Here is a 15,321-nt window from a genome sequence, read left to right as displayed (position 1 = left end):
CTCCTACTACACTTATCGCCTGCTTTTGACCTGGTGGACCATAGAGTACTCTGCGACCACCTCGCCACAGCAGCCCATTTCTCCAAATCGGCAATCACATGGATCAAATCATTCCTCAACAACAGCACCATGCAAGTCTTCTCGCCGACTGAAGCAGCTGACCCCATACCCATCACATGTGGAGTGCCACAGGGTTTGTGTATGTCCCCCACCCTGTATAATATCTTCACTAAGCCTCTGTTTGATGAACTGGACCGTCTGGGTGTCACCTATACAAATTATGCAAAATCCTCCTCCCTCTAACAGGCATCTACGACACAGATGTACGGTTTGTGAACAAAATGTATCTAATCATTCAGGCATGGATGGCCACCCACGGCCTCTGCCTGAATGATGATAAAACAGAACTTCTGATACAAGGTTCCCCAGCCAACTTAAACAAGTTAAACTCTAGCTATAACTCCTTCAACATAGATGGGAATAATATTGAAGGCAACTAGTCTTGGCTGTAGTATCCCATACAAGTTGTATCACTAGGTCTCTAAGGTCCAATCATCTTGTGTCCTTTTCTACGTGATTGCCTCCGATATGTTTCTTCTCAAAGTACTCCAAGGCTTCTTATTCTGTTTTGCACTGGTCACTAGTATTTCTTGGGTAGCCTGTGCTAGCAAAATGTACATCCTTAATAGGCATGGTAAAAGTCCTTTGGGATTGTTCCTTGGCACCGTGCTCGGGAATCACATAGAAGAGTACAGGAAATTATTGGACCTTAGAGACCTAGTGATACAACTTGTATGGGATACTACACCAAAGAGTAGTTGCCTTGAAGACGACCAAGTGTGGAAACAAGGGTTGGCTGTCATCAGGAAAATATGAAAAACTACCTTCATGGTGATTCAGGTTCTCTTAGTCCATGGTCTCCCTCCTTCACAACTGGTTGAGAACGCCTGCATTTGCAGGCAGGCCGGAAAAGCTGGTTGAAAAAGATAGCTGTCACTTTAAGAGTTTTAGAAGGGGAAGGGCCTACGTCACGCGTGCGCCCCTCCGTGCGCAGGGCCCACACCTTACCCTCACGTCACCAACGGTCCACACACAGTTCCTGTGGTTCTGCTGAAGCGGTAGAATTTAAGTACATGCATACTGCAGGGGAAAGCTGGGTGGGTGTTGTGAAGGAGGGAGAGCCTGGACTAAGGGAACCCGAATCACCTTGAAGGTAATTCTTCATTTCTCTGTTGTCCTGGTTCTCACTCCTTCCCAACTGGTTGGGACCAGACTAAAAAGCATTTGAATAAGCAAGGGTGGAGGAGACAGCATGTACAGGATTCAGGCAAACAAGGTGCAGAGAACCTCTTGGCCGAATTATGCATCATTTCTGGACGATGTGTCCATAGCATAGTGCTTGCAAAAGACAAGCGGGGTAGCCCAGGTACCTGCTTTACAGATGTCTACAATGGGAACGTGCCTGGTAAACAGATTCTGCCTTGGCTCTAGTAGAATGAGCCCAAAGTCTCTGCAGAGTGGTGAGTCCTTTCAAGTCGTAAGCATTGGAGATACAGGAGACAACCCATCTACCAATAGAAGCCTTTGCTGCTTTATTGCCAGGAGCAGGACCACCGTAGGTAAAAAATAGCTGTTCTGCTTTTCTAAATGGTTTGGTCCTTTCAAAGTAGAATTTTAAAGTTCTTCCTAAATCTAGATTATGCAATTTCTCTTCTGCTGCAGACGCATGCGATCTAGGAAGAAAAACGGGAAGACATATTTGCTGGTGTAAGTGAAAATCGGAAACCACCTTAGGCAGAAAGGAGGGAACCGTACGCAAGACAACTTTGTCTTTATGGAAAACAATATCAGGTTCCTTAGAAGAAAGAGCTTGGAGCTCCCCAATTGTTCTAGGCGAAGTGATGGCCACTAAGAAGGCTCATTTCCAAGTTATGAATTCTAAATCCCATGAAGCCATAGGCTCAAATGGTTTTTGCATTAGGGCTGCTAAAACCACGTTGCGATCCCACTGAGGTGGAGGTTCAGGAATAGGGGGATGTAAACATAAAAGGCCCTCGAAGTGTCTTTTAATGGCCTCATTAGAAAGAGAAAAATACTTGTGTTCTCTATTCAGGTAAGCACCAATAGCTGATAAGTAATGTTTGCAAGTGTCTACCTTGACACCGGTGGAAACAAGATACGACATAACGAACATGACATTATCAATTGGAGGCCTTTAGAGGGTTAAAGTTTTGTTCTAAGGCCCAGTGACAGAAACCTAACCATTTGCTATGATACTGTTTCTTAGTGGAAGATTTCCTGAAGGCCAACATAATAGCAATGTTTTGTCCTGACAAATGCAAGTGGCAGAAGGCTAGCTTTTCAGGAACCAAGCCTTCAAATTGAGTAATTGATGGGAGGGGTGAAGAACCTTCGGCTTCTGTTGAGTCAAAAGAGCTCACGAAAGTGGAAGATCTAAGGGGGGATAACCTGCTAACTCCATAAGATCTGGAAACCAAGTCTGGCGAAGCCAGAATGGGGCTAATAGAATTATTGTCAGATTGGGTGACATTTTGAATTTCAGCAACATTTTGTGAATCAATGGAAGAGATGGGAAGGCATATAGGGCTAGATCTGAACAATCCAGATGTAGAGTATCTCTTAGGGACAAAGGACCCTGACCTTACCTTGACACAAATTGAATATAAAGTGTGTTGTGTTGATTGGCAAAGAGGTCTACTGATGGATGGCTCCACTTCTGGTTTCAGCTTCCATTAGAGCAGAGCGGACTGTAACCCGCTTAGTTTGTCTGGCAGGATGTTGCCCTCGAGATGGGACACCAACAAGAAAATGTGATTTTGAATGGCCCAATACCAAATTCGTTCTGCTAGGAGACACAGGGGCCAGGAGCGAGTCCCCCCGCTTGTGGATATAAAACATTGCAGTGGTATTGTCTGTTTGAATGTTCACCATCTTTCCTTGAAGTGAGGGAAGAAAAGATTTTAGAGCCAAAAATGTGGCTCTTAGTTCGAGTACATTTATGTGGTCCTTCCTTTCCTGAGAGGACCAAAGACCTGTTAAACTTTGACAATGGGCTCCCCAACCGTACTCTGAAGAGTTTGCTGTTATGACTATTTGGTGAGGGGTAGGTTGAAAGGGAGATACCGTTAGCAGGTTCACTGGGGAGTTCCACCAGCGCAGAGAGTCTTGGACTTGGCCTGGAATTTGGATCTTTGTTTCCTGGGGAACCGAGAGCTGATTCCAGTTGAGAGCAAGATGTCACTGGGTCGTTCTCATATTTAGCCTTGCAAAAGGAACTAGGTTTATGCAAGAGGCCCTGAGGCCCAAGAGCCTTTGAAACCACCAAGCTGTTAGTGACTGGTGAGTGGAGAACCGAACAATGGTTTGTTGAATAGCTTCCACTCCTTCCAAGGGTGGAAAGTGAAATGTAGTAGCTTCCAGGCTTCTTAGGTACACTTGTAGGTTTATAACAGGTTTCTTAAGTACCATTACAGGTAACTGGCAGCCCATCAACCAGGCAGAGGGCACACCAACTGACCAGGTTAGAACCTTCACCCATACAGGCATCAACACTCCACATTACATCACATCATTCCTTCTTGCCCAGGCAAGCCATACACAACACATCTCCCCCCTTTACAATAGCGCAACACACACAATGGAAGACTACACACACACATTCTCACACCCACACAACCCATTCATACCGACTCAGATCACATGGGCGTGCACCACAACTTGTGCACTAGCACTCATCCTCTCACAAAACACCCGATGCACTGACCAGGCACACCGAAGCCAAAGACCAATAATGCTGGAACAACTCTGAACACCGGTGAAGAGGAAAAGAGTCGTAAATGAACACACAGCACAGCCAAGAGCAGCTGTCTATGTGCAAAGAGACAAAAGAGACGTGGTGCGAAAACCACTAAAAACAAAACATATACTTGGCCCTGCATGACTTCTACCACAGTCACACCCACACCATAGCCAGGGCTGCTACCACTCAGCACACATACCTTGTTTTACCATGCATGACTTCAACCGCAGTCACGCCCCGACTCTGACTGGGGGCGCTACCACCCAGAAATAATAACAATTGACCCTGCGTGACTTTTACCACAGTCACACCCACACTAAACTGGTGGTGCTACCACCCAGCACACATACATTGTATGACCCTGAGTGACTTCGACCACTGTCTCACCCAGACTCTGACTGGGGGCGCTACCACCCAGAACAAACAGAACGTTTGACCCTGCGTGACTCCAACCATAGTCACAGCCACACTTTAACTGGAGGCGCTACCACCCAGAACAAACATACATTGTTTGACCCTTCGTAACTTCAATCACAATCACACCCACACTCTAACTGGGGGCGCTACAGCCCAGAACCAACGTACATTTGTTTGACCCTGAATGACTGAGTGACTTAAAACCACTGACACTCCAAGACATACAAATTGCCTTAACCAAACAACTGATATAAGGCGTGACAAAGCATGCCTCACAAACTGACCTGGCACTTTACATACTATCAGCGCAACCAAACATCCAAACTTTGTATCCAGCTTGCCACATGCACACACATGCACACATAGATACTAGGAGCCATTTCTGCAACACCCTAACCTCGCATTGTTGACATTTTAACATTTTGTGCAAACCATCAATAATGTAAAAACACTCAGTGTGTTGCCTAAAACATACATCACTACTACACGTTATGGCTATTACTTTTATGCTCTCTAAACCTACAAGTCCATGTTGCAAACGTGCAACCCTGACCTGGAAAGCCTCAAATAGATTATATCTAGCATATAAAAGCAAAATCATTCCCATCATACTTGCACCATACCAAAACTTTGAACAGATTGCTAAATGTCCATGTCACCATTTGGCCACTTAAACATAAAAGATTGCTAAAAGTCCATGTCACCATTTGGCGACCTAAACATAACAGATTGCTAAAAGTCCATGTCGCCTCCTGCGACCCTAAGGTGCAAATACTCAAAGGGAGTTATAACTAACTTTCGACATGACCCACATAACCCAAAACATCCATACCACTTGAACCAAACAGCAATCCACGCTCCATTGCCCGCAGCACTGATCTGACACATATTTATAGCACCCCATCATCGCCGAGGTTTAAAGTCCACTGATCCTACAAAATCTCAATATTGTTAGTCGCTACACCTTGCCTATTGAGACCAAACATACTCATGCCCATGCCCACCAATATGAAAGGATACACTGCACTAAGCAGAGCACATACAGTTCCTGGTTAAAGATACACAGCGCCTATTCATTATCAGTCATCCAGTTGCAGATACGCTGCGCCTCGCCTTTCCTGCAGTCCAGTTGCTGATGCGCTGTAGAACGCTGTCTCCTCTCTCATCAGTATTGCCTATGCCATTGCGCCTTCCATGACTCCATCACGGTGACATAAACGTAAAAAAATAATAATTGAATGTCACGGAAAAACAGCCACGATGCATAGGAACACATAACAGTGTTCCTGAACCGCAAGCCGACGCCACTTCCCTTCCTTGTCACGTTGGGGAACGTCCTTGGGTTCTTTATTTCAATGATTCCGTTTCCTTGGACAGAAACTACGCAGCACAGACCATCGTATCTGGAATGCCTCCAAACAGAAATGGAACGTTGGACACCCTGCTCTCGACGCCATCGCCAACTCCCACTGTTCCCTACCTGACGTCACCAGTTATTGAGCTGGAGAGGAGCATGCCATAGCTCCAGCAGACCAACGGTCAATACACGGCCAGCCACAAACGAAGTACACCAACTCCGTACTTTGCTTTCACAGGCAACGGCTTTAGTCACTTTAAAACCACAACTCACACAATGGATGTCAGCAGCTTAACCGCATTGGTGATTTTCCACAACTGATAGCTGATTGAAGCTTCCCTCTATATTTAATCCTTATGGACTCAGCTTCTCCCGCTTGTGAAAACAGCTCCACTCACACACTGTGGGCATAAATCCTCCTGACATGGCACTTCACGGACAGCCTCCCTTCATCATCAACAATGGGCGCAGCTTCCCTCTTTCCATTTATTATTATTTATTTTTTTGGAACAGCTTGTGGGACAGCTTTGCCTTCCTTCCCTTCCTTAGATTCTGGGCATGACTCCTTGATTTGAGATTATCCCTCCTCCAGTTTATGGGACACTTCCCAGTCCAGGGCCCTAGGCACAGCACTCCTTCCAGGGATGGATAGATTATCCCTCCAGATAGCCCTTTTCCTTCCCCTTTTTGCCACCCTGGGTGATGGGCCTTACTTGTATTGGGGGCAGTGTTGTCCTTCTCCTTCTTCCTGCACCCCCTGCAGCAGGTTTACCAGCTTTCTAGCATTTCTTGCGCAGATTCTTCTTTGAAAGACCAGCTCGTCGCCAATGAAATGTAGTAGTTTCCAGCCTTCTTAGGTACACTTGTAGATTTATTACAGGTTTCTTAAGTACCATTACAGGTAGTTACATAGGTTACATATTAAGATAGATATAGGACAATAACACCAGCGGCCCATCACCTAGGCAGAGGGCACGCCAACTGACCAGGTTAGAACCTTCACCCATACTTTCTCACATGCAGGCATCAACACTCCACATGACATCACAACATTCCTTCTTGCCCAGGCAAGCCATACACAACAGAAAGACTTTGTGCAGAGTAGGGTCTATAACTGCTCCCAAGAATTGGATCCTTTGCAAGGCACTGAGTTGGAACTTTGTCACATTTATGGAGAACGCCAGGATGAACATAGTATGGCAAGTAATTTGCAACTTCTGAAGCAATACCTCCGTAGACTGGACTTTGAGAAGCCAGTTGTCTAGGTAGGGATATAGATGGACTGTCTGCAACCAAAGGAAGGCTGCCACTGACCCCAGAAACTTTGTGAAAATGCTGGGGGCAGAATTTAGCCCAAAGGGTAGACATGTGAACTGGTAATGAGACTTTCCTATTGTAAATCTCAGAAACTGCAAGTGGAGTTTGTAGATGGGGATGTGAAAATATGCATCCTGTAGGTCTACCGATGCCGCCCAATCGTTTGGATATAGGGAAGCCAAAATCTGAGGGATGGTTATCATATGGAAAGTATCCAGAGACAGAAATTGGTTGAGGTTTGAAAGGTCGAGAACTGAACAGATCCTGCATGATTTATTTGGGATCAGGAAGTAATGTGAGTAAATCCCTGATCTATTTCCTCTTGGGGAACCAATTCTATCGCTTCTAGAAGAAGGAGTTCTTTTAATCTCTTGCAAGAGCTCTGTGGATGAGTTTTGGAGATTTGGAGGAGAGGAAGGTGGAGCAGCCAGAAGGGCAAGGCGGTACCCGTGTTGAATAATATTTAGAACCCACGCCTCTTGAGTAACGGTTTTCCAAAAAGGGAGGAAGTTGGAAAGCCTTCCTGCTACGGGGATGAATGCTCCTGGATGATGGTGGGAGCGGAAGGTAAGTACATGCCCGGGGGTAAGTCAAATAAACTTATTCTCCTCCTGAACAGAATTAGAAGCAGATGGGGGCGAGGGGGTGATTTATTCTTGGGTCTACACCTTCTCTTTTTGGAAGATTAGTACCATTTAGCAGAAGTGGAGGAACCACTGTTGCATTGTGTACATGGTTTTAATGCCTTGAAGTTTTGTTGATATGTTTGTTTCACCGAGATGGAGCTGAGAGTTTTAGCTGCTGGGACACTGGCCTTACATTTCTGTATGACCTCATCTGTAGATGGGTCACACAACGTGTTGCCATCTAATGGAAGGTCAAGTACCTTCTACTGGATATCCTGGTGAAGGGAAGAGGCACACAGATATGCGTGTCTCTGCATGCAGACTGCACTAGTAACTGGCGTAGCAGTTGTGTCAGTTAGATCTTTAACGACGTGAAGTTGTTGCATAGCAGTTTCTCTGCCTTTAGAGATCCAGAAAGAGAACTCGTCTGCGGCTTCCTGAGGTAGCATGTCGGGGAAGCGCTCTAGATTCTCCCAGTTAAGGATTTTAAATCTCACCAGAACTGTAGCAGTGTTAATCTGCCTAAGTTGTAAGGTAGAGGTGGTGTAAGACATCTTACCTTGGGTCTCCCATGCTTTTGCATTTTTGTCCAGCACTGAAGCTGGAGAAGGAGAAGGGCCTTTACCCTTTGTGCCCAGGGCAGCAGAGACTACTGTTGATTGAGCTGGAAGATTTCCCATGAGAATGAAGGGTTCGTCCTTGGGCACCTTGTATTTATTATCTAGGGCCTTGGCTATGTGGGCATCGGAATGAGGTTTTCCCCAACGAGCTAGAGCTTGCTCCATGATGGCCAATTCCATGGGCAGAGGAACCCTTAGACTACTTTGATGTCAGTTTCCAAAAAACACCAGCCATTTCAGGCTTATCCTTTGGGAGGATTTCAAGAGCCTGCATGGCTTTAGTGACAATGTCATGGGACACTTTAGAGGGTGAATGAGTGGTGTCCTCTGAACTTGAGTCAGCGTCCTTTGAAATTTCCTGTTTTTGGGTGGAGGAGCAGGGTCCTCATTGGCCACTGGTACCGGTAAAGGATCGGGAGTAGGGTCAACTGGAACCGATCCCTGCGGTAGTACTGGTGACATTTTGTCCTTGATGCGTTGAGCCAAGACTTCGAGGAAGGGCTCAGAAAGCATAGTTTCCAACACAGTGTTAGTGATGTTGTTTGCCATTTGCGAAGGGCTAGGTAAAGTTTCCTCCAATGTGATAGGAGAAGTAGAAGAATCAACCCTATGAAGCGGTTGGCTAGGATTAAAAATGTTCAACACCACTGGCCTATGCATCTGAATGTTGGTTAGAACCGGTTTGGGTGCAGGTCGTGATAACCCCAGTGCAGGTTGGCCCAAATTGTCCTCAGACTGAGGAGAAAATTGAAGCAAAATGTGAGGAGTCTGAGCTCTCACAGGAGTGCTGAACAATTGTTCTGGTGGAACAGTAAAAGATTTTGAAGCGTCAAAGTCTTCCGAGTCAGAAATTAAAGTTGAATTGTTTTTCTGGCTCTCCGTTACCGAGACAGAAGCCACAGGAAATGTCTTCCGTTTGTGTTTTTGCCGAGAATTCGGTACCGGACTAGCTCTTGAATGAGCGTGCTTATGTCTCTTATGAGAGGATGTATGAGATTTCCTCGGTGCCTAGGAGCTTGCAAGCTCAACTGCGGTGGTTGAGGGTAAATCCTTTTCTTTTGGTATCGAAATACCAGAAGTTTTATGTGCAGAAGCCGACTTGGCTTTGTTTGGTACAGGGGAATCGTAATGGAGCGAAACACCGCCAGAAGGCGCAAGCCTCTTTTCACGTACCCTTGCCTTTTCGGTGTACCGAACCAATAGAGAGTTTTGCCGGTACCATTGATATTTTATCTGAAGTAAATAACTCTTCCGGTACCGGGTGGGTCTTCTGTGACCCTTTCCCACCTGGCGGTACTAACACCTTCTGACTTGAAGGTACTAGTGCTTTCCCACCCAGAGATACTTTCAGGTGAATGGGTAGGGGGTTTCCCCCTAAACGGTCCCACGAAGACTCCGAAATTGAGGAGGCAGTCTCCCGTTGGGTACGGACAGCCGGTGCTGAAACTAGTATCTCACCTGAAGGTATAGCCCCCCTCTTACCGATATCGGCCTCCCTCCTGTTACGAACAAAGTCCTCGGTTGCCTTCGGTACCAGTACCAACCCGGACATGAAGAGAATGCGAGTATGCAGAAACCGTGGGTGAATTCCACAACAAAATATGCATGTACTCACCGGGTGATGTATACCCAGACAGCGGACGCAGGCAAGGTGAGGATCGGCCGCTCAAAAATGCTTCCAACAACGGATGCACTTCTTGAAGCCTGTCGCATACGGTATGAGTAGAGCGAGGCACCGCAAATAGGAAAAATAAAGAAGCAATAACTAGGAAAAAAGGGATGGATAGCCAAAGGAATGCCTAGAAAAGGGAATCGCAGCGGAGCAAAGAATTTCCGACCCACCTAGTAGGTGGAAAAACAGGAACTGGGTGATCGTTGGTGACATTAGGGTAAGGTATGCGACCGGCACGCGTAAAGACGCACGCGTGACGTAGGCCCTTCCCCTTCTAAAACTCTTAAAGTGACAGCTACCTTTTCAGCCAGCTTTTCCGGACTGCCTGCGGATGTAGGCGTTTCCAAACAGTTGGGAAGGAGTGAGAGCCAGGGCGACAGAGAAAAATCAAGAGCACAAAAAATGGACTTTGTAAATTACTGCATTATATAGGGGAACAAATCATGTTTCGCAAAGCGCAATTCTGCAGCACAACATTATCAGTTGTACAATTTAGCGTGAGAGGTTTAGGGGAATACCTCCTAGTGCTGGTGACGAAGCTAACCAACCAATGAAATTAAACGGCCAGAGCGCACCAGTAAACGGTTATACCCCAACGCAATTTCAATTCATCTCCCTCTTATGTATTGGGTTTGGAGTGTGTGCTGCACTTGCACAATCCAAATGTCACAAGGCTTAGTAGGACAACCGTTTATTGCTTTTATCCTCCTCTGTCCCCCCCCTTAGTCTTGTGGCACCGGGAAACACATTTTGCTGTATAGGCACCATACAGATGTTCAATAAAATATCAAAAATAACTATACAGGAAATCGGTATGCGACCGGCACGCGGAAAGACGCACGCGTGACGTAGGCCCTTCCCCTTCTAAAACTCTTAAAGTGACAGCTACCTTTTCAGCCAGCTTTTCCGGACTGCCTGCGGATGTAGGCGTTTCCAAACAGTTGGGAAGGAGTGAGAGCCAGGGCGACAGAGAAAAATTAAGAGCACAAAAAATGGACTTTGTAAATTACTGCATTATATAGGGGAACAAATCATGTTTCGCAAAGCGCAATTCTGCAGCACAACATTATCAGTTGTACAATTTAGCGTGAGAGGTTTAGGGGAATACATCCTAGTGCTGGTGACGAAGCTAACCAACCAATGAAATTAAACGGCCAGAGCGCACCAGTAAACGGTTATACCCCAACGCAATTTCAATTCATCTCCCTCTTATGTATTGTGTTTGGAGTGTGTGCTGCACTTGCACAATCCAAATGTCACAAGGCTTAGTAGGACAACCGTTTATTGCTTTTATCCTCCTCTGTCCCCCCCACTTAGTCTTGTGGCACCGGGAAACACTTTTTGCTGTATAGGCGCCATACAGATGTTCAATAAAATATCAAAAATAACTATACAGGAAATCGGTAGCGCGGTCCAAGTGCTTCTTTGTCATGAGTCTTCATGAATCTTCTCTAGGACTTAGCCCCCAGATTTCAAGGTCAGTCTGTGGCTTCTCTTTGTCTTGATGCTGTGGTGCTGTAGTGCTTCTTCATCATCAATGGAGTCTCTTAAGAGATTTATGAGGAGCAGTTGGTCTGGCCTGTTGAGGGCACTACAGGAATTGTGTAAATCAGGCACATACATTGGTGCGCCAAACAGCAACTCATAAGGTGTTTTCTCCTTACATTGAGAAAGGCAAGGTAGATAATTTATGCTACACTGCACTATAGGAACATAACTCACCCAATTATCACCAGAAGAAAGGATGCATTTAGTCAAGGCCTTACTATCCCATTGGCTCTCTCTATGACACCATTAGCTTGTGGGAAAACGTGTTTAGAGACCTCTAGAGTACAGCCCCAGCTTGACTCTTAAGGGTTTGCCTGAAAAGGCTGGCCCATGGCAGTTTGGAGTGAATTTGGTGCTGTCATAGCTACTAAGGACAGCAAACGCTTTATAACCTCTTTACAATCAGCTTTCCTCTGAAGAATTAGCCAAGTGAACCTAGTGCACAAGTCCACCACCACTAACAAATATTTGTACTTGTTGATGGGTGTCAGTGGACATATGTGGTCCGTACCCATGCATTCATCACTAAACCCCAGCCTAAAGTCTCCTCCCATGTGGTTAGGGAAAGGCAGCCGCTACCTGATCCTAAGCCTGGGGGTGGGATCAGGCCAGAGGATCACATAGGAGAAAATGCCCATCAGGGGGAAGTGGGGGGGACTCCTTTAGAAGAGACACTGTATCCATCTTCCTCTGAAGATTAGAGTTCCCTAATCCCCAAATACATAATGGCATGCTGTCATTGTACAAGTCCCTCCTATGAAACTACACAAAGACCATGCTATGAAAGGTCATCAAATCGGAAAAACATGTGTACCTTGGGGATTCAGGTATTAAATAAAACATCCTCTAATCATCAGGATCATGTCTTAAATAGAGGTCTTAACCCCAAAGTTAAAACACAAACCTTTTTCACAAAATTCCCTAACTCTGACAATTCTTATTTCACACAGCAATCCAAACTAATTAAACATCAAAACCCCAAAACCATTATGGACTTCAGGATCCATAATGCCCTTGGTACTGGGACGAGGAAGAGAAGCCCAGAATTAGTGAGGATCAACAATGCCATTAACCAGAATGTGCTGTCTAGTTGTTATAGACCAAAACACCTGAGCGGGACATTTAAATTCTGAAATTAGTTGCAGGTGAGGGGAGATGCCAAAAGAGTAAGTGGGGCAGAGGCAGACCAGAGTGCTGAGTCTGCTGTTGAAGTTGAAGGGAGAACGCCAGCTGATGCCGAAGCGAGATATGCAGGCTTGTCACATTGCAGAGTAAGCGTAGTGGGAAGTGGTGTCAGGAACAGAGACCCAGCTGAGAGGGAGACGCTCTCCCAACCCGATGTGCAGAACTCTGGTGTGCAGGAAGCAGCAGAGGGTCAACGGAGCAGAGGTAGCTCTGGGAAGCAACTGTACAGACCGCTGAAGACACACGACTGCTGGCAGGAAACAGGAGTCCCACTGCAGCATCAGCAAGGGGAACAGAGACGCCAGGGAAGACCAGTGAATGTGCCTAATGCTAAATGGGACCGCGGGGGGCACTCCGAGCAGCACGTTCTACAGAAACCCATAATTTTTAATACCAAACAAATAAAGCAGTACAAATGAAAAAAGGGCAATTCTCCCCTTATATGGGACTCGAATTGGGGAAAACGTGTAATCCACATTGTCAACAGCCAAGAGGCTGCAAAGGAGTGATAATAAGGCAACAAGGGCGCAACGTCCCATCTTTTGGACACCAACTAGGGGAAACCTGTAACCCGCATTACCAACAGCCAAAAGGCTGCAAAGGAGTAGTACAGAGGCAATAGGGGAGCAACTCCCCTTTTATGGGACACCAATTGGGGAAGACCTGTAATCCACATTGCCAACACTCAAGAGACTCTAAACAGAGGCAGTCATTGTTCAACCCTCCTCACATAGGATACTAGTGTGGAGAATCTTGGAACAAATATTGCCACTAAGAACAATTGTAGTTGTAGGAGTTTTACATTCTGGCAGGCAAGTAAACCAGGAAAGAAGATGTTGTTCTGAAGCAGTATGATTGTGACAAAGAGGTGTAATGAAAAAAATGTTTCAACATTATTTTATCTGAAGAACAAGTGTGTCATTACCAGAAGTAGTTGCTGTGCTATCCTGACAAAGGTATTCCATTTGAAGATGAAATGTGAAACCAATTACCTTGATTTATGAACGTGTGTTTTGAGAGAGACACATTTTTGCTTTACCAAGAAGGATATTGGGAAATACACCAATTACTTTGATTTGTGGAACAGGTGTTTATGAAGGAGACATTTACTTTAACAAGTGGAAAGTCACATTTGAAGTAAAGGATCTTTTGTGTTGAACTGAGCAGAACTTTGTTGAATCAAAACTTTTCCAAAGGTATTCCTGCCGTGATCCAGGGGAAGGGAATCCAACCCTGGTCACAAGGAGTACTTTTAAGAAGTTTGAAGTTTGAACTGTCATTCTATTATTTGAATCAGAACTTCTCCAAAGGTATTCCTACATTGATACAGGGGGAGGGAATCTTAGCCTGGTCACAAGGAGTACTTTCAAGAACCTATGACTGTTATTCTATTGTACTGATTTGAAGAAACCCAAATATTCCTTATGTTATTTTGCTGTATGTATCAGTGTGAATGTCAGAGACCTTTGGACATTAGGTCATTTTTCTTCAGTTTAGTTTGCTAGGTAGAGACATCTTCTAACTTTTCCTCTAACTTTCAGTGTTATGCGGATGACACGCAGCTCTCTTTCAGGCTACCCTCGGCATTCTCCTCCTCCTCATGCATCCCTCACAGTCAATCCGCTATTCAGGCATGGTGCGCCTCTAACGATCTCTGCCTTAATGTCAGTAAAACTCTCATTGTGACCCTTGCTCCCGCTTTTCCTCTCTCACTCTGGCCGCCCTCCTTTGGCCCTCTTCCCCTCCCCCTCTTGTGAGGCAAAAAACCTTGGGGTCATCTTTGACTCCACTATCTCCTTCTCTCCCCACATCACAGACCTTGCCAAGAAGGCCCATTTCCAGCTGCACCTCCTCAGAGGTATTCTCCCTTTTCTCACCTTTCCCAAGAGGCTCACTGTCTCCAGAGCTCTGGTTCTCTCTAGGCCGAACTACTGCTACAGTCTCTTTCTCAATCTGCCTAACTCTACACTTTGACCTCTTCAACTCATCCAGAACAGGACTGCAAGACTTATCTTTGGCCTTAAGCCCAGAGATTGCATCTCCCTGGCCCTGAAATCCCTCCACTGCAAGAATCACGTTCAAGACCCTCTGAATCGTCCACAAGGCCTTTTGGGGCAGTGGCCCTCACTATCTTCAACTATCTCGTCCTAAATACTTTCCTTCTAGAGCCTGCTGCTCATCTACCTCTAATCCTCTGCAGGTCAATCACTTCTTCAAGCAGCGAACAGGGGGTAGATCTCTCTCCTCTGTAGGTGTCTCCCTCTGGAATGGCCTCCCTGCCTCTCTCTGCCTTGACCCGGATCTCCTTACGTTCCGAAAGATCCTCAAGACCTTCCTTTTCTACTCATCTTTCTCGCTCCCTCTCCCCTGCTAACCTACCCTTGCTCCTTCATCCGTATGCTGAGTGGCTGGATGGTGTCCACAGAGTCAAAAAGGGCACCAGCCCCTCCATCCCCCTGACCAGTCCCCCTGCACTTACCACCGGCCCACCTTTCCCTGCCGCCTGGCTTACCTTGCACTACCTGGCTGGGTTGCTCCGTGTAGTCCTAGCCTTCCTTGCACTTAACTCAGAGCCCTGCTCCTATGGTTGCACTTCCCCCTGTAGCCCCTCCCCTTCACTTTTGTTGCACACAATCTAAATAACACTACGCCTAGTAAAACCATTTGTCTTGTCTTCCCTTTGTTCCCCCCCTTCCCCCTTACCTGGTTGCGCCTTGAAACACGTGTGTATAGACACATAATAAATAACAAATCAATCA

This window comes from Ambystoma mexicanum, chromosome 3p (genome assembly GCF_040938575.1).
Source record: "Ambystoma mexicanum isolate Mex_15411 chromosome 3p, UKY_AmexF1_1, whole genome shotgun sequence".
NCBI classification, from domain to species: Eukaryota; Metazoa; Chordata; class Amphibia; order Caudata; family Ambystomatidae; genus Ambystoma; species Ambystoma mexicanum.
Note: the sequence above shows the minus strand (reverse complement) of the source record.